This window comes from Camelus dromedarius, chromosome X (genome assembly GCF_036321535.1).
Source record: "Camelus dromedarius isolate mCamDro1 chromosome X, mCamDro1.pat, whole genome shotgun sequence".
NCBI lineage: Eukaryota > Metazoa > Chordata > Mammalia > Artiodactyla > Camelidae > Camelus > Camelus dromedarius.
This window is the reverse complement of record NC_087472.1, coordinates 76,782,429-76,804,858: the sequence shown is the minus strand read 5'-3', so window position 1 is coordinate 76,804,858 and position 22,430 is coordinate 76,782,429. Positions and strand designations below refer to the sequence as shown.

At 40.5% G+C, this 22,430-nt stretch overlaps 1 protein-coding gene and 1 long non-coding RNA gene across 2 annotated transcripts in view; one reads left to right on the top strand and one right to left on the bottom strand.

Annotated features, from left to right (window-relative positions):
- Positions 1–22,430, top strand: part of CLCN5 (chloride voltage-gated channel 5) — a 161,071-nt gene that overhangs the window by 84,394 nt on the left and 54,247 nt on the right. The window lies entirely within an intron of this gene.
- Positions 513–21,599, bottom strand: LOC135320152 (uncharacterized). Its single transcript, XR_010379400.1, has 3 exons — positions 21,446–21,599; positions 978–1,203; positions 513–705 (listed from the first exon to the last, which is right to left on the bottom strand). It is a non-coding gene; the product is annotated as an uncharacterized LOC135320152 (long non-coding RNA).

The following is a 22,430-nucleotide window of genomic DNA, read 5'->3' as shown; positions in this document are numbered from 1 at the left end:
ATTTATTTTATTGAAGTATATAGTCAGTTATAATGTGTCACTTTCTAGTGTACAGCATAATGTCCCAGTCATGCATATAAATATATATTCATTTTCATATTCTTTTTTATTGAAGTATCGTCACTTACGATGTGTCAATTTCTGGTGTACAGCATTATTTTCTTATTTGTAATGGCGATACTGAGGATTGAACCCAGGACCTCGTGCCTGCTAAGCACGTGCTCTACCACTGAGCTATACTCTCCCCCCACCCTCAACTAGACATCTTTAACATGAAGCTCAAGAACCTTCTCTCTCCTCTGTATCATCATAAGGAAGCACCTTCTGTGGGGAAGAGTGAGCCCTCTTGTGAAGCCCACGCTGGGCCTTCTGTGCGGGCTCCCCTCTCTAATCCTTGCTACCTGGGTGAGAGTGCTGTCTGAATGCAATGCACCTGGGCAAGGATTCTGAGAGTGAGAGCCTTATGCTTCATCTGCATATGGGACAGAGCACCCTTCCAGCCTCTTCCCAGCCATTCCACCAACATTTATTGATCACCTCTTCTATACCTGGTGTTAAGCTGAGCGATGAGCCTGCAATCATAAGCCAGGCACTACCGTCACGTGGCTTCCAGTTGAAGGAGAACAGAATTCCTCATCAGACATGATACCCACCTGCCCCGAGAGTGGGTGGGCCACAGGGTGGACTTCTCTTTGCTGGTGTCACCTACAAATACACAAAAGACTGAATCTTCTCTGATCTCACATGAAACATTTTCTGCCTCACTGTACAATCACTCATAAATGACACTGTATATACATGAGACCCAGACTCTGTCATAGCCCCCCGCCACACACACATGGCAGGTGCCTGAGCCTTCTTGCCTGCTCCCCCTCTCGAATCCTTGGAACCTAGGTGTGAGTGCTGTTCTGATGCAACACACCTATTCAAGGATTCAAAGAGGCTGAGCCTTGTCTGCATGTAGAAGGACCGAGTACCTGTCCATCACCTCTTCCACCGTCCCTCCTTCTTTCAAATACTTGAGTTTGCTATGAGGCACAGTGCACTGGGTGGTAGAGATTCACTGGTGAATAAGATGGAGTCCTGGTCCCCGGGCTCTCTGGAGGACACGTGTGGGAGAATGGGCACCATTCCCCGTGGACAGGCTTACACCCATGTCAGGGCATGAGCTTGCTCTTTGTTCCAGCTTCCTCTGTTCAGATCCTGTAATGGGGAAACATACAGCGGGTGAGGAGATTCACACTCGCCATTGTTGCCCTCCCTGAGCTTAGAGTTCAGCAGAGGAATGGAAGGGGATAGAGTAGTCCCATTCTCCAGCGTGTGCGTGCACATATGTGCACCACCCCCCGCCTCCCCACAAAACATCCCAGCCTTCCTGTTAACCCCTGGACACCTGCAGACTCTCACAAACCGTCTGAAAAAGAGGCTGCTCACAGTCCATATTCAGAGGGTTCAGCTGAGAGAGAATGGCCGTGTGACCTTGTGCATGAAGATGAGAACTTACGCATACTTGGCAGAGGGGTCGATCTTATTAAATGCATGTAGTGATGCATTGTGGGGATGGGACCCTGAGAGTTAAATAGTTACATCTGGACACATACAGGCTGCAGGTGCTGGTGCTTTCTGCTCTGTTCCCCTCCTCTCCTTTGTCCCCGGGGGAGAGCATTTTCTGAGTGCAGTGTACCAGAGCAGAGATTCTCAACAGTGAGCCTGCTCTACATGGAGCAGGACAGAGGGTCTGGACATCACCTCTCAGCTGCCTGCTGCATGCCTGCCTGCCGTCTGGCCTTCACTCATCCTTTACTTCCACAAATAATATTTATTAGTCACTGTGCTGGGCATGGGACCCAGAAGATGGACCAGACAGACTTGGCCCCTGCCCTTCCCGGGTCTTAACAGTCCAGGGAGGGGAGCAGGACTTTGTCATCACCCATCATCCGTGCATGTGTGAGGGTTAGTGGGCCACATAGGGGACTTATCTACCCACCCTACTCCCAACTTACAAACAAGCGCGGCACATCTTACTGTTCTCACACTGATATGTATAGAACTGTCTCTTGTTTAAAAAGTTTATTTTTAAAATTTATTTTTAATTGAAGTATAGTCAGTTACATTGTGTTGATTTCTGGTGTACAGCCATCTCTTAAGTTTATTTCAGTCCTGCGGAAATGCACTGGGCGAGAACAGTGAGCCTTACTGTGGAACACACATGGCAGGTATGCAGGGGCTGGAAACTTCTCTTCTGGCTCCCCCTCTCTAATCCTTGCTACCTGGGTGAGAGTGCTTTCTGAATGCAATGCACCTGGGCAAGGATTCTGAGAGCGGGAGCACCATCTTCACCTCGGACGGAGCCCCTCTACCACCTCCTTCCTTCCTTTCTCCAACTGCCTCCTGCTGTGCTGGACAGCTGGCCCACGGGGGAAGGAGCCACATCTGGCCCCTCTCTGCAGGGTGGAGAACGGACTCCTTTTCATTCATCATACCCACATGGGCAGCCTGCACAATGGGGCTTGACATGGTCACTCCCCATCCTGGGCACAGACAGCTGTGTGTAGGAAAATCTTCTCAACCTCAGTACAGTCCCACAGAAATGCACTCTGTGCAGAAGGGCCCAGCTGGGTGCACATGCACAGACACATGGCACAAAGGGGGCCTGGCCAGGTGCATCACCTCCCTCATTCAGTCTGGGAGCCGGTGCTGTCTTGAATCACTGACCCCATTTAGGACTCCAAGGGAAGGAGCATTGTCTACATTTAGAAGGACAGAGCTGCTGTGTGGCGACTCTCCCTCCCCCTTTCCCTTCCTTCCCCGGATACTTGAGGGTCTACTAGATGCCAAGGGACTGTGTCATCACAGAGAATGTAGCAGAGGTCAAAATGGACACGGTTGCTACCCTTCCATTCTGGTGGGGTAATAAACACACTATGACATTTGGATGCTGTGGACTAAGAGGCCACCATTCAGAGGAATGAAGGAGATCTCTATTGTCTCTGTTCCTTGTGCCCGTTCTGCAAACACAAAGACGTGCAGGTTATGCCAGAGTGAATTTCTCAACCTGCCCCCCCCCCCACCTCCCAGACACGCTCAGCAACGTGGACCTGTGGGCTGAGACTCCCACTTGCAGCAAGGGCAGGAGATGGAGCCTGTTGTGCTGTTTGCCCCGCTACCATCAGCTTTCCTAACCCTCCCATCGATAGGGAGTCACTGTTGTTCCCGTTCACGCTGCTGTGTGCGGGAGGGAGCCTTGTCTTTCCCTCTCTGTGTGCTCACACGCGAACACACTGTAGGCAGAAAGGTGAGCCCTCCCTGTACCCACACGTGCACGCACACAGAGCACGCAGGATAGAAACACAGAAGGTGTGTCATCCACACCTGGAGCTTCATCCATGAGTGTGCAGGACACCGACTGTCATTAACAGCATCCTCTAACCTGTGTCCACTGTGCGAGGCAGTGAGCTTTCTACATGCTCTGTCTCCAGCCAGAGCTGGGATGAAAGTTGCCTTTACTTATGGCTTATCTCACGCATGCATGTGCAGAAAGGGTACGTCACCTTTGTATAATCATAGGAAAATCACCTGTGAGCAGGAGAGTGGTTTCTTGTACACACACACATACACACACACGCTGATACACCACCAGTCTGAAGAGACCTGAGCCTTCTTTTCACGCCCTTCTCTCATTCTTGGTACTCGGGGACAAATACTGTCCTGGTCCATTGCCCTTGTACAAAAATTCACAGAGACGGAATCTCATCCATGTTTAAAACAGTGGTAAGTCTGTGCATCACCCCTCCCGTTCTTTCATTCCTTTACTGTCCATTTAGATTGGTGGCTCTCAAAGTGTGGTCACTGCACCAGTGGCCTCCATATCACCTGGGCAGCTGTTAAAAATGCAAATTTGGGGGCCCTGCCCCTGACCTACTAAGTTATGAACCACAGCCTTCTGTATTCTAACAAGCCTTCCTCCTGATTCTGATGTCTGCTCAAGTTTGAGAGTCACTGATTGAGCGTAAATGCTGGGGATGCGGTGACAAGCAAGTTGGGCGAGGGCTAAGCCTCCAAGGGACTTGGCCCCATAGAGGGTGGAAGGGGATGCACTCCCCCATTTCTCATGCACGTGCCCAGTGCTGCATCCCCCCACCCACCGTGAGCTGTGGCGGGGGGCGGAGGTGGCCCATCTGCTCAGGACGACTCCCCACCTCCTCCAGAACCACACACTTGGTGAGCAGAGGAAGTTAAGAGAACTCACAAGACTCTATCAAGGAAGAGCCTTATCGTTACTTTGCAGGGTATGCACAGAACACTGCACATACACGCACACACACGTGACGTGCGGAAGAACGAACTGCTCCTTCTCCCATACCCATTGCATATCGGAGTTGTGAATTCTCAAAGCACCTCCTATATGCATGGATTACAGGAGAGCGAGCCCTGTCCTCGAGCACGTTCTGCTGAACAATCCACTCAGCACATATTCATTGATCACTTTCTTTGTGCCATGCCCTGGGCTGGGAGCATTGTGCTGAGAGTGAGACAGCTTTTCTCGTTACAGGACTTCCTGTCTCCTGGAGGTGTATGGGGAATGAACTGCCCCAAGCCTGGAAAACAAGCGCTCACTCTCATTCTCCTGTGTGTACCCGTGTTCCCTTGGACACACAGACATCCACATGTACACACCTAAATAGAGACACATTTCCACACCAAACCAAAAGGCAGGAGAGAGGCTTGGTTATTATTTACCCTTGTCTGCAGAAGTGCTGACTTCCTTGTACACACACACTCAAAAGGACATCTTGTGTGCAGGTGCCGGGACTGTGATTTTGGCTTCCTCTCCCCTTCCCTGGCAACCTAGGTGTGAGTGCTAGCTTCATACAGCTGGCTTGTGCAAGAAGGCAAGGCTGTGAGCCTGGTCTCCGTGTAGGACAGAGCCTGTACAGAACTTCCCTTCCTGTGCTTGGCTGTTCTTCCAGTCACTTATTTGTGTGTGCATTTCCTTGTCCATCCACTTAACATATTCACTGAGCTCCTGCTGTTTGAGGGCGCCATGGTGAACTAACCAGTCGGAGATACCAGCCTCGCTGTCTAGTGGCCCTGGGACCGTCAGCTTTCTCATGACAATGCCTGTGACTCTGTGGGCTCAGGTTGTGGGGAACCAGGCTTCTGTTTATCCCCTCCCACAGATGTACAGGTAGTGTGTACATCCTGAGTCTCCTGCTCTGCTCCCCCTTTCCTGTCCTTCCCACCCAGATGTGTGTCCTAGCATGATGTGGTGTGCCTACTCCAGGACTCTAGGCAGGGCCCTTTTCTGCAGGGAGAAGGACAAAGCACCTGTGAATCATATCTCCCTTCCTTTCCTCTGTCCTGTCCCTTCCCCAAGTATTTATTGAGCAAATGTGCTGTCACTGGGTCGGGCACTGGGTGTATGTAGTATGCAAGATGAACTTGGTCCTTGTCTCAAAGGATGCTTGTAGGACAAAGGACTTCCATGCCACCTAATCGTGTTGGGTTTGAGTGGGTCGCAGGATGGGGCTTCTTATGAAATCCCCTCCAGATGCACACATGTGCAGACTTCTTCCTGCTCTCATGCAGAGCTAGGTAACAGAGAACCTTCTCAGCATTGAGCGTTGTGGGTGCGTGAGCCTTCTGCCCTGCTAGCCCTCTCTAATCCTTGCTCTCTAGGTGCTAGTGCTGTCTTGATGCAATGCACCTGGGCAAGGATTCAGAGAAGGTGGGCTGAACTGCACCAAGAAGGACAGAGCCTCTACATCCCTTCCCCCCTCCCTTCCTTCTCCCTCCCCCCCTCTCTCTCCCTCCCTCCCTCTTTCCTTCCTCACTCCCTCCTTCTTACCTTCCCTCTTTCCGTCCCCTCTTCCTTCCCAGTAAGACTTTTTGGGTGACTGGTGGGTATTTGGGAAGCGCAGGAAAACAGAAGAGTTAGGGATTTGCGGCTCTCTGTCTGCTGGGCTTATCTGTGTTCTAGAAGCAATGTCCTTATTAAATAACGTCTGTGTGCTCAGGTGCACAGAGTGCCGGAGAGTGAACTCTCTCTTCATTCCCTTCCTGCCTTCCATACACAGGGCTGTGGGCAGGGACCAGAGCCTTCTCACCCGCTCCCTCCTTCCCTCCCTCCTTCTCAGCCCAGAGGTGAGTCCTATCTCAAGTACTGTCTCCGATCAAGGCTTCAGAGAGAGGGAGCCTCGCCTACAATAAGAGTGCCCTTATACAAAGGGCAGAACAGAGTGCCCTTATGTCTCCCTTCTTGCCTTCTTGAATGTGTGCAGAGTTTCCACCACGTGTCAGGCACTGTGTTGAGGTACAGTAATGAACAAGACAGACAGAATCACCAGACAGGCCCTCCGGTGGGCACCTTTAGGAGAATGAATTTCATCCTCTGAGGATGGAGAGATGTGCAGAATCACAGAGAAGCTTCATACCTACTGGATGTGTGGGAGTCTGCGTTCATAAGAGGTCCCTTATCTCCCAGGACCTGCAGGCAAGACTGAACTTCCTTAAGATGCTCGATGCAGGTTCTTTTTGAATTGGATGGGGGTGAAGGGCAGGGGTCCCTTCTTATTTCTCATCTTATACCATCCAGTAGGGAGATGTGAACAGCCTATATCTTTATATTACCATAATATCTGTCTCTGTATTTCCATCTCTCTCTGTCTCTGTGTGTCCCCATCTGTCTTACCTAGGGCGGGCAGGTGCATGGTCAGATTTACTCTGTCTCCCCTGCCCTTGGTACCTGGGCCTGAGTACACAGTGCAGGGCTCTGCTACAAGGATTCTAAGAGGGTGAGCCTTGTCTGACGTGGACAAGTGCAAAGTGTTCGTAGATTACCCTTCCCTCCCATTCATTCATTCATTCATTCATTCATTTCTTTGATAATCATTTATTGAATGGCTTCTGGGTGTTGTCAGGATGCAGCGGCCTTCTTGTCTAGGAGGTTCGTGTGAGAACAAACATCTTTATTATCATCATATTCATATGCTCAGTGTGCAAGGAAATGTTTCTTCCTCTCCACACACAGAAAGGTGAGTCTTTTTTTTAGCAGACTGCTGGAAGCATGTGGAAGAGTAGCTTTCCTCATTACCCGCTGTGCACACATGTAGTGCAAGGGGACGGGCTTTGTCATTGCAGGCAGGCGGTGATGCTCACACACATAGGTTTACACACTATTTGGTACATGAGCCTTCTGATCGCTTCCCTCTTTCCTATTCATTGCATACAGGTGCTGGGCTTTCTGAAGCCACCATGTAGATGCCTGGGTCTAAGAAAAGTGTGCATTGTGATCATACAGGAGGACTATTCATCTTTCCATCACTTCCCTCAGATTTGGTCATTCTTTCAGCAATTACTTAGGAAGCATTTACTATGCGCCAGCCACTGTGCCTGTTGCTAGAAAGGCTGCAGTGAACACAATTGACAGCACCGGCTCTTTGGCCTGCTGAGCACATGCAGGAGTTTCTTAGAAGCTCTTGTTTGTTTTTTTCAGGGGAGGTAGTTCAGTTTGTTCATTCTGTTCATTCATTCATTCATCCATCCATCCATTTGTTCTAATGGAGGTACTGGGGATTGAACCCAGGACCTCATGCATGCTAAGCATGCGCTCTACCACTGAGCTATACCCCGACCCCTAGAAACTCTTAATGTGTTCTCCATCCACCTTTTGGCTTACATACATGTTTGTGTGTAAAGAGAGGTGGAGAGTATTGTCCCAGAGTTCAAAGTTACCTGTCAGCAACACATTTTGTCTCCTGGACATGAGGGGACAGTCCAATGAGTTATGCTATCTAGGATCAATCTTTAAGAGAAAAAGAGGAGGGGTGGAGAATGCAGATTTAGTCTCACATTTTTAGGTGGCCTTAGCAGTGTTCTCCAGTATACTCTCTACTTCAGCTGAGCTGATCGATTCATTCCTCCCTTTACCCATTGTCCAGAACAGATTTATGATTTTCAGGTCAGCATAGCAATACAGTGTTACAAATGGTGAGAGAGGGAGAGAAAGGGTGTGATAGAAACAGACAGACACTACATTTCAGTCTTCTTTCTCAGGTTCTTAAACAGGTGGGACTTGTCCTTCTCTCCCAAATTCTCCTAATATACCCTGCAAAAAAGACTCAAGTTGTTTAATATACCCTAAAACCCCATTTTGGTGACTGCTCAGCCTTGCTCTTGTTTTTCTCAAACTTTGCATCTTTCTTGATGCCCAGGGCCAGTAATGTGCACATTCCCTGGGACCTTGTTAGAAATTCAAATTGTCAGGTCCCACCTCAGACCTAGGGAATCAGAAAGTCGGGGTTGGGGTGGGGTAGGGAGCCCAGCAGTCTGTGTAATCAGCCCTCTGGGGGATTCTGGTGCATGTTGAACTTTGAGAATCACTGGTTTACATAACTTTAATAGAAATTTCTGTGTTACACAGGATGATTTTTTTTTTAGATTTGAATGTTTGTTTTTATTGAGGTATATATAGTCAGTTACAATGTGTCAGTTTCTGGTGTACAGCACAATATGCATGTACATACATATATTTGTTTTAATATTCTTTTTCATTAAAGATTATTACAAGATACTGAATATAGTTCCCTCACAGGATGATTTTTATTTAAAAGTTTTAAAAAGTTCTGGGAAGAGGTGATTAGGTTTGTTTATTTTGTTTGTTTTTTAATGGAGGTTTGTTTATTTTGTTTGTTTTTTAACTGGAGATTGAACCCAAGACTTTGTGCATGCTAAGCATTTGCTCTACCACTGAGCTATACCTTCTCCCCCACAGGATGATTTTTTAGAGTCAAAATTTCCTTATGTGCAAACTGTCCTTTCAGTCTCCTTTGATTTTTTTAACTTAATAGATTTTTTAGAACAGTTTTAGGTTTACAGAAAAATTAAGCAGAAGTTACAGACAGTTACCATATACTTCTCCCACCCCAGTTTCCTCTATTACTCATATCTTACAGTTAATATAGTACACTTGTTAAAATTGATCAGCCAATATTGATACATTATTAATAATGAAAGTCCATAGTTTACATTAGGGTTCTCTCTTTGTGTTGAATATTCTGTGGGTTTAGACGAATGTATGATGACATGTATCCACCACTAGAGTATCATACAGAGTATCTTCACTGCCCTAAAATTCCTCTGTGCTCCACCTATTCATTGCTCCCTCCTCCCACACCCCTGGCAACCACCAATCATTTTACTGTTTCCCTAGTTTTGCCCTTTCCAGGATGTCATATGGTTGGAATTATACAGTATGTAGCCTTTTCAGAGTGGCTTCTTTTATTTATTTAACACTCCTCTGTATCTTTTCATGACTTGATAGCTCATTTATTTTTTATCACTGAATAATAATATTTCATTTTCTGGCTGTACTGTGGTTTGTCTATCCACTCACCTACTGAAAAACACCTTGGTTTTCCCCAGTTTGGGCAATTTTGAGTAAAGCTGCTAAGCATCTATGTGCAGGTTTTTGTGTAGATGTAAATTTTCAAATCATTTAAATACCAAGGAGTGACATTGCTGAATTGTATAGTAAGAGTATGTTTAGTTTTTTAAGAAATTGTCAAACTGTCTTCCAAAGTGTCTATACTGTTTGGCACTCCCACCAGCAATGAATGAGAGTTCCTATTGCTCCACATCCTCCTCAGGATTTGGTGTCAGCGTTTTGGATTTTAGCCATTCTAATAAGCAGGTAGTGGTACCTCGTTGTCTTAACTTGCAACTCTCTAATTAAACCTGATGTTGAACATTTTTTCACATGGTTATTTACCATCTGTATATTTTCTTTGGTTAGGGTCAGATCTTTTGCCCATTTTTAAATTGTGTTGTTTCTTTTCTTATTTAATTTTAAGAGTTCTTTGTATATTTTGAATACCAGTCCCTTATCAGGTATGCCTTTTGCAAATATTTCTCCCATGTATGACTTGGTTTTTTTCATTCTGTTATCAGTGGCTTTTGCAGAGCAGAAGTTTTTAATTTTAATAAATCCAATTTATCAACTTTTCTTCCATAGATCATACTTTTGGGGTTGTAACTAAAAAGTTATCTCCAAACCCAAGGTCACCTAGATTTTCTCCTATGTTATCTTGTAGGAGGTTTATAGTTTTGCATTTTACATGTGGGTCTGTGATGCATTTTGAGTTAATTCCTGTGAAAGTTACAGATCTGTGTCTAGATTTTCTCTTTTGCATGTAGATGTCCAGTTCCAGTATCGTTTGTTGAAAGACTGTCCTTTCTCTATTGAATTGCCTTTTGTCCTTTGTCAAAGATCAGTTGAGTATATTTGTGTGGGTCTGTTTTTGGGTTCTCTAGTCTGTTTCATTGATCAATTTGTCTCTTCTTCCACCAATACCATACTATCTTAATTACTGTAGCTTTTTAATACGTATTGAAGTTGGGTAGTGTCAGTACTCTGACTTTGTTCTTCTTCAATATTGTGTCAGCTATTCTGAGTCTTTTGCCTCTTCATATAAACTTTAGAATCAGTTTGTTGATATCTACAAAATAACTTGATGGGATTTTGATCGGGATTGTATTGAATCTATAGTTCAATTTGGGAAGAACTGATTTCTTGACAGTATTGAGCTTTCCTATCCATGTACATGGAATATGTCTCCATTTATTTATATCTTTGATTTCTTTCATCATATAGATCTTATACATATTTTATTAGACTTATACTTAATTATTTCATTTTTGGTTCTAATGTAAATGACATTGTGTTTTTAAATTTTTTAAAAATTTATTATTCTATTCTTGGTCAAACCTAGATGTGTGATTCTGGAGCTAAGACTTAGCATTGCCCTCAAAGAGTTTATAATCCTCAGTGAGTAGGTTGAGGGAGCAGCTTGATCCTCACATTTTACAAATGTGAAAACTGAAATTTAGAGAGGTAGAGCCACCAAGGAAGAAGGAACACAGTCAGGACTGGGTTTTCTGACAACTGGTCCCAATTTCTTTGCTCTTCTCCAGGCCTTTTAAGTATTTTGTTTTCCTACTATGCTAGGCATTTACATCTTACTCCATCAATTGAGCTTTTGCTACTGGGGCATCTGTTTAGGAAAACACTGCCGGTTGCTCTGTAGGAGTGGTTTAGAAAGAGTCTTCATGACATGATTCTGTTCCTAGATGACATGCATTGTAGAGAGGCTTCCTGCCCTCCAAGCCCTATGGCTTTCTGGGAATCACTAATGTTGTTACAGTCCTCTGATGAGTGTCTCTGTAGCCACAATCTGCAACTGAAAAGCTTTGTTTTAAGCTCTTTCAACTACCTTGGAGTGGCTGTTCATGATACAGGCAAGAAAGATAGGTTCCTATGGTGTGAACGAATGCTGGAGATTCTCCTGGCTAGAAGGAGCAGTGATCTCTGATTCATTTAGCAGTTCATTTTACAGCTCTAATTGCATTGTGCTTGTAATTTGAAGTTTCAGTTGTTCATTGCTGATATACAAGAAAGCAGTTGACTTTTGTATATTAATCTTGTATCCTGAAACCTTGCTAGAGTTGCTCTTTAGTTCCATGAAAGTTTTGGTTGATTCTTTTGAGATTTTCTACATAGACAATCATGTCATCTGTGAACAAAGACAGTTTTATTGCTTCCTTCCCAATTTGTATACCTTTTGTTTCCTTTACTTGTTATTGCAGTAGTGGAGACTTCCAGTATGATGCTGAATAGGAGTGGTGAGCACAGACATCCTTGTCTTGTTCCTGATGTTAGCAGGAAAGCATCTAGTTTCTCACCATTAAATAAGATGTTAGCTCTAGTCCAGGAAATTCCCCTTTATTCCTAGTTTGCTGAGAGAGAGAGATTCTTATCATGAATAAATGTTGGATTTTGTCAGATTTCTTTCTGCATTGATTGATATGTTCCTACGATTTTTCTTCTTTAGCCCTGTTGATGTGATGCATTATACTGATTGATTTTTTAAATGTTGGCCCTGCCTTGCATGCCTGAAATAAATCATACTTGATCGTGGTATTTAATTCTTTGTATACATTGTTGGATTCGATCTGCTAGTATTTGGTTGAGGATCTTTACAACTATGTTCGTGATATTCATCTGTAGTTTTCTGTTTTTGCAGTGTCTTTGTTTTGTTTTGATATTAAGGTAATGCTAGTCTCATAGAATGAGTTGGGAAGTATTTGCTCTGCTTCTGCTTTTTGAAAGAGATTGTAGAGAATTGATATAATTTCTTCTTTAAGTGTTTGGTAGGAATCACCAGTGATCTTATCTGGGTCTGGAGCTTTCTGTTTTGGAAGGTTATTATTGATTCAACTTATTTAATAGATAAAGGCTTATTCACTGATCTGTTTCTCTTTGTGTAAGTTTCAGTAGATTGTATTTTTCAAGGCATTGGTCCATTTCATATAGGTTATCAAATTTGTGAGCACAGATTTTCTAATTCTATTCCTTTATTATCTTTTTAATGTCCATATGATGAATGGTGGTGGTTTCTGTTTCATTTTTGATATTATTAATTTGTATCTTCTTTCTCTTTTTCTTAGTTAACCTGGCTAGAGATTTATTAATTTTATTGATCTGTTAAAAGAGCCAACTCTTGGTTTTATTGATTTACTTTATTGATTTCCTGTCTTCAATTTCATTCATTTCTGCTCTAATTTTTATTATTTACTTTCTTGTGCTTAGTTTGCTCATCTTTTTCTAGTTTCCTAAAGTGGAAGATTAGCTGACTGATTTTAGATTTTTTTTTTCTAATATATGTATTCAATGCTGTAAATTTCCTTCTAAGCACTGGTTTTGCTGCTTCTCAGAAATTTTGATGTTATTTTAAAATTTTCATTTTCTTCAAAATGTTTGTTAATTTCTCGTGAGTTATTCTTTGACACACGTGTTATTTGGAAGTGTGTTGTTTAATCTTCAAGTATTTTGGGATTTTCCAGCTACCTTTCTGTTGTTGATTTCCAGTTTAATTTCATTATGATCTGACAGCACACTTTGCATGATTTCTGTCTTTTTTTAAAATTGTTAAGGTGTATTTCAGGGCCCAGAATGTCATCTATCTTTGTGAATGAGCCATGTGAGCTTGAGAAGAATGTTTATTCTCCTGCTGCTGTTAGATGAAGGATTCTGCAGTTGTCAATTTGATCCAGTTGATTGATGATACTGTTTAGTTCAATTATGTCTTTACTGATTTTCTGCTGTTGGATCTGTCCATTTCCAGTAGAGGGGTGTTGAAATCTTCAACTGTAATGATAGGTTCATCTGTTTCTCCTTGCCAGTCTATCAGTTTTTGCCTCATGTATTTTACACTCTATTATAAGGCACATACACATTAAAGATTGTTATGGTTTCTTAGAGAATTGACCCCTTTATCATTATGTAATGTTCCTCTTTATTCCTGATAATTTGCCTTGCTCTGAAGACAGCTTTGTCTAATATAGCTACTCTAGCTTCCTTTTAATTAGCATTAGCATGTTATATCTTTCTCCATCTCCTTACTTTTAATCTATCTGTCTTTATATTTAAAGTAGTTTTTTTGCAGACAACAGAGTTGGATATTGTATTTTTATCCACTATGGTAGTCTCTGTCTTTTAATTGGTATATTTAGACCATTGATATTTAAAGTGATTACTAATATGTTAAGTCCACATTATCTGCCATATTTGCTACTGTTTCCTATTTGTTGCCTTGTTTTCTTACTTTGTCACCCATTCTTTCTTTGCCTTCTAGTTTTAATTGAGCATTTTGTATGAGTCCATTTTTCCTCCTCTTTTAGTATATTAATTATACTTCTTTCCTTTACTTTTTAAAAAACTTTTGTTAGCAGTTGCCCTCTTGTTTGCAATATACAGTTACAACTAATCGAAGTCTTCTTTCAAATAACACAATACTACTTCATGAGTAATGCAGGTACCTTATTTTCAGAATATTCCTACTTCCTCTCTCCTGTCCCTTGTAACATTTCTGTGTTTTATTTCATTTATCCATAAGCTATCATCACCAAATATTGTTGCTGTTATTATTTTGCAGAAACCGTTATCTGTTAGATTAATTAAGAATTTAAAAAAAACAAAAAAAAAACTGAAAAAAAGAATTAAAAATATTTTATTTTACCTTTGTTTATTCCTTCTCTAGCACTTTTCCTTTCTTTATGTAGGTATGAGTTTCTGCCCTCTATTATTTTTCTTTTTTCTAAAAAGTTTCTTTCACATTTCCTGCAAGGCAGGTCTACTGTTGACAAATCCCCTCAATTTTTATTTTTCTGAGCAAAGTCTTTATTTCTCATTCAGTTTTGAAGGACAGTTTCTCTGGATTCAGAATTCTTGATTGGTGGTTCTTTTCAACACTTCATATTTTTCGCTCTTCTCTCTTCTTGATTACATGGCTTCTGAAGAGATATCTGATGTAATTTTTATCCTTGCTCTTCTATAGGTAAGATATTTTTTTCCTCTGGCTACTTTCAAGATATTTTCTCTGCCTTTAATTTTCTACTGTTAGAGTATTATATGCCTAATTGTAGTATGTATGTATGTATGTATGTATGTATATATGTATGTATTTATCCTCCTTTGTGTTCTCTGAGCTTTATGGACCTGTGGTTTGGTGTCTATTATTAATTTTAGGAAAGTCTCAGTCATTATTGTATCAGATACTTCTTTTGTACCTTGTCTTCTCCTTCTTCCCCTCCTTCTTCTCCTTTTCCTTCTTCTTTCCCATTATGCATATCTAGTTGTCCCACAGTTCTTGATATTCTGTTCATTTTTTTCATTCTTTTTTTCTCTTTGCATGTCAGTTTGAGAAGTTTTTATTGACATTTTTTCAAGCTTGCCAATTCTTTTCCTTCTGCTGTATTCAGTCTATTGATGAGCCCATCAAAGACATTCTTCATTTCTTTTATAATGTTTTGGGTTTCTGATATTTCCCTTTGATTTTTTCTTAGAGTTTCCATCTCTCTGTTTCCATTACCCATCTGTTCTTGCATATTGTCTACCTTTTCTGTTAAGACCCTTAGCATAGTCATCATAATTATTTTAAATTGCTGTTCTGAAAATTCCAACATTCCATCCTTATCTGACTCTGATTCTGATGCTTGCTGTGTCTCTCTATGCTGGTTTTTTTTTTTTTTTGTCTTTTAGTGTGCCTTATAATGTTTATTTGGAAATCTAGACATGACATACTGGATGAAAGTAACCAAGATAAATAGGCCTTTAGTGTGAGGTTTTATGTTTATCTGGATAGGAGTTAAGATGTGTTTACTGTTTGCTGTATCTGTATGTATCAGAGGCTGAAATCTTCTCTAATATCTTTGCTTTTGTCTCCCCTGTGTATTTGGGCTTGTGTAGTTCTTGCAATTGTATTCCCCTGTTGTTATTCATGTGATGTGTTAGTAAGGTGTAGAGGGAGGGACATGTTCATTATCCTATTTCAGTCTGTTAGTAAGCCTGTACCCCTCAGATGTGAACTTCACAAGTGCTTCTCAGGTTTTTCTTTTTGTTTTTCTCTTCCTTACATGAGACAGGGAGGCTAGAGGGAGCTAGAGTTGAGTTTTCTTTCCCTTAAGTTAGTTAGGCTCCGGTAAAATAGTTTCTCTTGAGGGCCAGCCTTGTTAAGAACAGAATGCTCTGTTCATTTTCCTGCCTCCTGCTGGAAGCAAGAGGGAAATTTTCTCTGGTCTTCACTGTGAGAATCTAGTAGGGCTCCTGGAGGTAAAAGTTGCAGAAGTGTATGGTGCCCCTAAGAGTGGGCCTTCTCAAGTTCTTAACTCTCAAACTTGTCCACACTAAGCCTCTGGCTATTCTTCAATTACAATTTAGATTCTCCTACCCTGGTACTGGTTCTCACAGAGGGTTCTGCTAGTAAAACCTATGATTCTCTGTATCCGCTTGTTTCCCCAAGTTTGGGGACAGCAATGTGCCCTGTGAGCTGAGTTATCTGATGGCCTTAAGGAGAATTGTTGCTTTTCAGTTTGTTCAATTTTTTTTTCTCATTGTGAGGATGAGAATGATGACTTCCAAGCTCCTTACATGCTGGACCAGAAAACGGAAGTTCTCCTTTGATTTTTACTTGAATACATGCATCCACCTTTTTTATTACTTTTATCAGTGATGACACAGATTTGTTCCCTTTCTGTTCTTTCTACTTCATTTTATTGCATCCATTCCCTGATGCAAAAAGTTACTTATTTTAGTACATAGGAATGAATCCATTTTGTATCTTTCCGTAGTCAGAAACAATTTTGTCTATTCTCCACATCTGGAATAAATATATTATTCTGTGTTCTTTTAAAAATCAATTCTAAAAAACCTATCTGGAATTTATTGCAGTGTGGTGTATGCTATAATTGTGTATTGTTTTCCATTTTGATATCTAGCAGTCCCTCAACTATTTACCAAAAAGTGATTCTTTCCTTACATTTGTGTTGCTTCTGGTTTATCAACTATTACATTCTTCTGATAGTGTGTATGCATTCCTAGATTCTCTATTCTTAATCCAATACCATAAGGTTTTGATGATTCTTTGTAGGAGATTAAAATCTGACAGGTTATGTTTGCCATATTTACATTTAAGAAAATACATATACTAGTATCCTTGCCTACTTATTTTACTAGATGAGGTTCACTATCAATCTTTTAAGTTATATAAAAGATGCCATGGGGACTTTAGATTAATATATAGTTGTAATACAATTTAAATTACTATTTCATTCTTGCTATATTTAGACCATTCAAGAGCATGAGACATCTTTGTTGATTAATATCATTCTTTTTTTCCTCCTATTTGGATTTTATAAATTTTAAAGTAATATTGTATTTTAAGTTTATGTCTCTAACAGATAAATTATTGTATTTTCTAGTTCTGTGGTAGTACATGAGAATGTAGTTGGTTTTTATCTGTTTACCTTATAATTTCTAAATTCATTTATTACCTTGAGTTATTTTTAGTTAATATTCTTAGAGTTGTATAGATATGCATTCATGCAATCCCAACATCAGAATATGATATTTCTTCCTTTACTATATACATCCTTCACTTTTTTCCTCTTAAAGTTTTCTTTTACCATGTTAAATATAACAGGCAATAGGAGGTATCACTGTCTTCCTGTTTTAAGGGGAATGAGATTTTGTGTCTTGGTTTGAGTTTAAATATTCTGTATCATGTCAAGAAAGAAATCCTCCACCTGGAATATTTTTAAAATTTTAATCTGGAATAAATATAAATTTAAAAACTCCATTCTTGACATCTGTTGAGATAATTATGGCCTTTAAAAATTTATGTGTTAATCTGATAAATGATGTGGACAGTTTCCCTTGTGATATCAGTCTTGTGTTTTTGGAATAAACTCTCCTTATTTGTAGTAGCATATTTCAGTGTAATGCTATATTCAGTTTCTTAAAAGCTTGTTTCAGTGCTTTACTCGTATATTCCAAAGTGAAAGTGATCTATAAAATTTGAGTGGTGTCTTTGTCAGGCCTCGCGAGCTCTTGTCCTTGAACTTCAGAGTACTTTTCTAGCCATCCTGTTTATCACTCTCTTGAAAACCTTTCTAATCATATTATCATTTGAAGAATCATTGAAAGAAATCCAAAGAAAAGCTGATCTGCTAAGGGAATATCACATATTATTGTTTGAATTTTCATTTCTCTGAATTTTTAAAGCCCTTTTCCCCCTCTTCTTTAAGAAATTATCTACTAATATATTTTGCCCTTTCATCTGTTGGGATTCAATTTTAATGATTTGAACAATCTCTTTATATATCAAGGCTATTACCTCTTTGGAGAAATATTTATGGGAAATAATAGTTTGTTGTTTGTTTCACTTGCACATCTGTTAACACTATCTCATCTGACTGATTTGTCCTCTTCCTTCTTACCAATCATGAGTGTTGCCCAAGGATGGTTTCTCCATTCTGTATTCTTCCTCTCCTTCAACAATTCTCAAAGGGTGATCTGGGCTCCCTGAGACTCTTTCAAGGGATCTGCAAAGTCAAAACTATTTTCATAATAATGTTAAGACTTTCTTGGCCTTTTTCATTCTGACTTTCTCATGAGTATACAGTGGAGTTTTCTAGAGGCTATATGACAGGTGCTGATGTCACTGCTCTGATGGCTAATGGAATACGTGTCCTCTGTTAAGGCAGGCATTAAAAAGCTTTGCACGTTGCCTTTAACTAATTTTTCTTTTGCTTTGGAAAATCTAGATTTTTTTCCAAAAGTTAATGTTAACATATAATGAGATGAGTACTATTATATTTAAATGTATTAATAAAGAGTTATTTTAAGCATTTCTGGGTTTGAATTTCTAATACAGTAAGTATCTATAGATAGAACCCTTAAAAAAAAAGCTTTTTAGGTCCCTCAGTAATTCTGAAGACTAGAGGGATCGCGAGACTGAAAAGTTTGAGAATTGTTGTTCTCGTACTGCCTGCTTTGAGTCTGGTCTTTTCTCATAACCCTACTCGTCTGTGAGGATGACTCCTACATGAAGAACACGTTGTGAGAAGAACCACCATTATTTCCTCCTGGGAATTTTTACTCGAAATTTTGGCAGGCAGAGAAGATGCCTTGGCTTAAGGATTGGCCCAAGCCTCTGAAATATGGCATCTCAGAGACTACTATCCAGGATTTGTGTTTCATTTCTGCCTCTCAAAATAAAGTAACTAAAACTGGAATTGGAGTATAAAGTAGATTATTTATGGAGCTCTCTCTTTGTGTCAGGTGCTTAGGAACACAGATTTAAGTCACCCTGTCCTCAAGTAGCTCAAAATACAGTGGGTAGAAAAAGGGTGATTTTATGTACGTGCCAATTCTTATCACCTTCAGTGTTATACTTACCATTGTCTTAATGTTCTATTTGCAATGATAAGACAATACTTGCAACTTGGTGAATTACATAATGCTTCTCAGCGGTTTCTTCCTTTTGCATTCTCCCTTTTCCACATTTGCGGTATCTGGCATGTATTACTCATACAGAATGCCGTATGCAGGTCACTAGTTATCATTGTTGAGCAAAATTAAGAAATAGATGGGGAGGGTATAGTTCAGTGGTTCTGTGCATGCCTAGCATGCATGAGGTCCTGAGTTCAATCCCCAGTGCCTCCATTAAAAATAAATAAATAAATCTAATTACCTCACCTCTCAATAGAATTTTTAAAGATTAAAAAAAGAAATAGGAAAGTATTACTTCTTTGTGCTTGTTAGCATTGGAATATGTGATATACTTTATATTTTTACTTGAAGGGCCATGTGTATCAGCCTACCCATTGGTTTATCCATTTGTTTTTGCCACATGGGCTAGTTGAGATGGAAGTGTTCATTTATTTGTACCAACACATGTCACTGTCACTAGTTAAACAAGATGCTAGTACCAGAATAACTGAAAACTTCCCTAACTTGGGAAAGGAAACAGTCACCCAGGTCCAGGAAGCACAGAGTTCCTCACAGGATCAACCCAAAGAGGAACACCCCAAGGCACATAGTAATCAAATTGACAAAAATTAAGGATAAGGAGAAAATATCAAAATCAGCAAGAGAAAAGCAATGAATAACATACAAGGAACTCCCATAAGGTTATCAGCTGATTTTTCAGCAAAAACTCTACAGGATAGAAGGGAGTGGCACGATATATTTAAAGTGATGAGAGGGAAAAATTTACAACCAAGAATACTCTATACAGCAAGGCTCTCATTCAGATTTGGTGGGGAAATCAAAAGCTTCACAGATAAACAAAACTAAAAGAATTCAGCACCACCAAACCAGCTTTACAACAAATGTTAAACTTTTCTAGTCATCAAACCACAAGAAAAGAGAACAAAAAGAAGAAAGGGGAAAAACAAAAGATTGCTTTGGCAATTGGGGGTCTTTTATGGTTCCATATAAATTTTAGCATTATTTGCTCCAGTTCTGTGAAAAATTCCATGAGTATTTTGACAGGAGTTGCATTGAATCTGTAGATTGCTTTGGGTAGAATGGCCATTTTAATAATGTTGATTCTTCTAACCTAAGAGCAGAAGATATCTTTCCATTTCTTTGTATTATTTTCAGTTTCCTTCATTAATGTATTACAGTTTTCAGAGTATAGATAACCTCCCTGGTTAAGTTTATTTCTGGGTATTTTGTTGTTTTTGATGCAATGGAAATGTTTGTGCCAGTTATAAAATTTTGGTTTTTGAAGTGCAAAAAAAAAAAAAAAAAAAGTGAATGAAGGGCCAAAATGGCAAAATATCCTTTTTTATGGATGAGTTGTATTCCATTGCATATATATACTACATCTTCTTTATCCATTCATCTATTGATGTGTACTTAGGATGCTTCCATATCTTGGCAATTATAAATAGTGCTGTTACTAATAGTAGGGTGTATGTATCTTTCTGAATTAACATTTTTGTTTTTCTCAGATATATGCCCAGGAGTGGAATTGCTGGGCCATATGGTGGTTGTATTGTTAGATTTTTGAGAAACCTCTATATTGTTTTCCATGGTGGCTGCACCAGTTTACATTCCTACAAACAGTGTACAGGGGTTCCCCCTTCTCCATATCCTTGCCAACATTTGTTATTTGTGTTCTTTTTGATGATGGCCACTCTGACAGGTGTGAGATGGTGTCTCATTGTGGTTTTGATTTGCATTTTCCTGATATTGGTGATGTTGAGCAACTGTTCATGTTCCTGTTGGCAATTTGCATTTCCTCTTTGGGAAAAATGTCTGTTCAGTTCTTCTGCCCATATTTTAAATGGGTTGTTTCTTTGCTTGTTAATTGAAGTACAGTTGATTTTAAATATTATATTAGTTTCTGGTGTACAACATGGATAGACTTGGAGGGCATTATGCTAAGTGAAATAAGTCAGACAGAGAAGGACAAATACTGTAAGATATCACTTACACGTGAAATCTAAAATACAACAAACTAGTGAATATAACGGAGAAGAAATAGACTCACAGCTGTAGAGAAGGAACTAGTGGTTACCAGTAGGGAGAGGGAAGGGGGAGGGGTGAAGGGCAAGATGGAGGCGGAGGATTAGGAGATATGTACTATCAGGTATAAAATAAGCTACAAGGATGTATTGTACAACATGGGGAATATAGCCAATATTTTAAAATAACTATAAATGGAGTATAACCTTTAAAAATTGTGAATCACTGTATTGTATACCTATAACATATAATATTGTACATCAACTATACTTCAATTTTAAAAATATGATATAAAATAAATACGTTAAAAAAAAAAACCAAGATGCTAGTATGGCATACCACAAGTGAGCACTATCCCAGTCTATCCCTACGTGGCGCTTTCAGTACCACTGTTGGGAATATGCCCTCGTCTTCCCCTCCCCTCTCCTTCCTCCTCCATCCCAAATCACCTGTATTGAAACTGCAGGTAGCAAACACCCTTCCAGCCCTGTTCTCCTTTCTCTCTTCCAGTCCACTGCTGCAACACTTACCTTGTAAAATTATGTTTTTATCACGTTGCTCCTCAAAACCTACCGTGGCTCCATTGGCTTCCCAGACACTTCATGATCTGTCTCCATCCATTTGCTCACAAACCAGCCATGGGCTGTTTAAAACTTGTACGGTTTTGTTGCTGTTGTTTTTACCAAAAGGAGAGATCAAGTATGAAAACTGTATACCTGACTAGCATCTGATAAGTGACAGTAAAATATTAACTCTCCCCTACAGCTACCCTGTCCTCTAGTCAAGCACAAATGCCAGCCTCATTCTAATCTCAAGCCTTTGGGCATTTTGTTTCCTGGTCCTGGAACACCCTCTTTCCTCCAGGAGGCCTTGGAGGGTGTCTCGCTTACAATCTCCCCTCCATTTTTAGAATGCCAATTTCACTTTGATTCTAACCGTTTAACACTTAGCTATTGTGTGATTGCATTATGTGAAAGTTTCCTCCCCAACTAGGTCATAAATTCCTTGAGAGTAACGACAGGGTAACAAATGCTTTTTGTATCCTTAATCCTCTGCCCTCAGAGGGCAAGGCATAGATTTATTGAGTGTCAACTATATACATATGTTGATTGGCTATTAACCTTCCCCCTCCCTCCAAACTGGAATTTTCCTCAGTAAGCATTTATTGAATACCTTCCCTGGAACAACACCAGAGTTGTTGAGACAACAGAAATGAGAAGGACATGGTGTAGTCACAAGACTCAAGTGGAAGAGATTGTGCAATCAACATAGATGTCTGAACAAAGCGGGTGCTGAGGGAGAAGCCTGTATGAGCCGGTCCTAGATGGATTGAATGGGATTTCACCAGGCTGGAAAGAGGAGGCAGGACTGGATGGGATTACAGATAGAATATCTGACCTGAGCAAAGGCACAGAGGCATAAAAGTACATGGCCAAGGTGGAGTCTAACAAATCTGTGACAGGAAATATGTCTCTTTGGGTAGATGGGATCTAGATTTGATAGGGCTCCAAGTGCCATGCAAAGAAATGTAAACTTGACCCAAAAGACAATGGGGAAC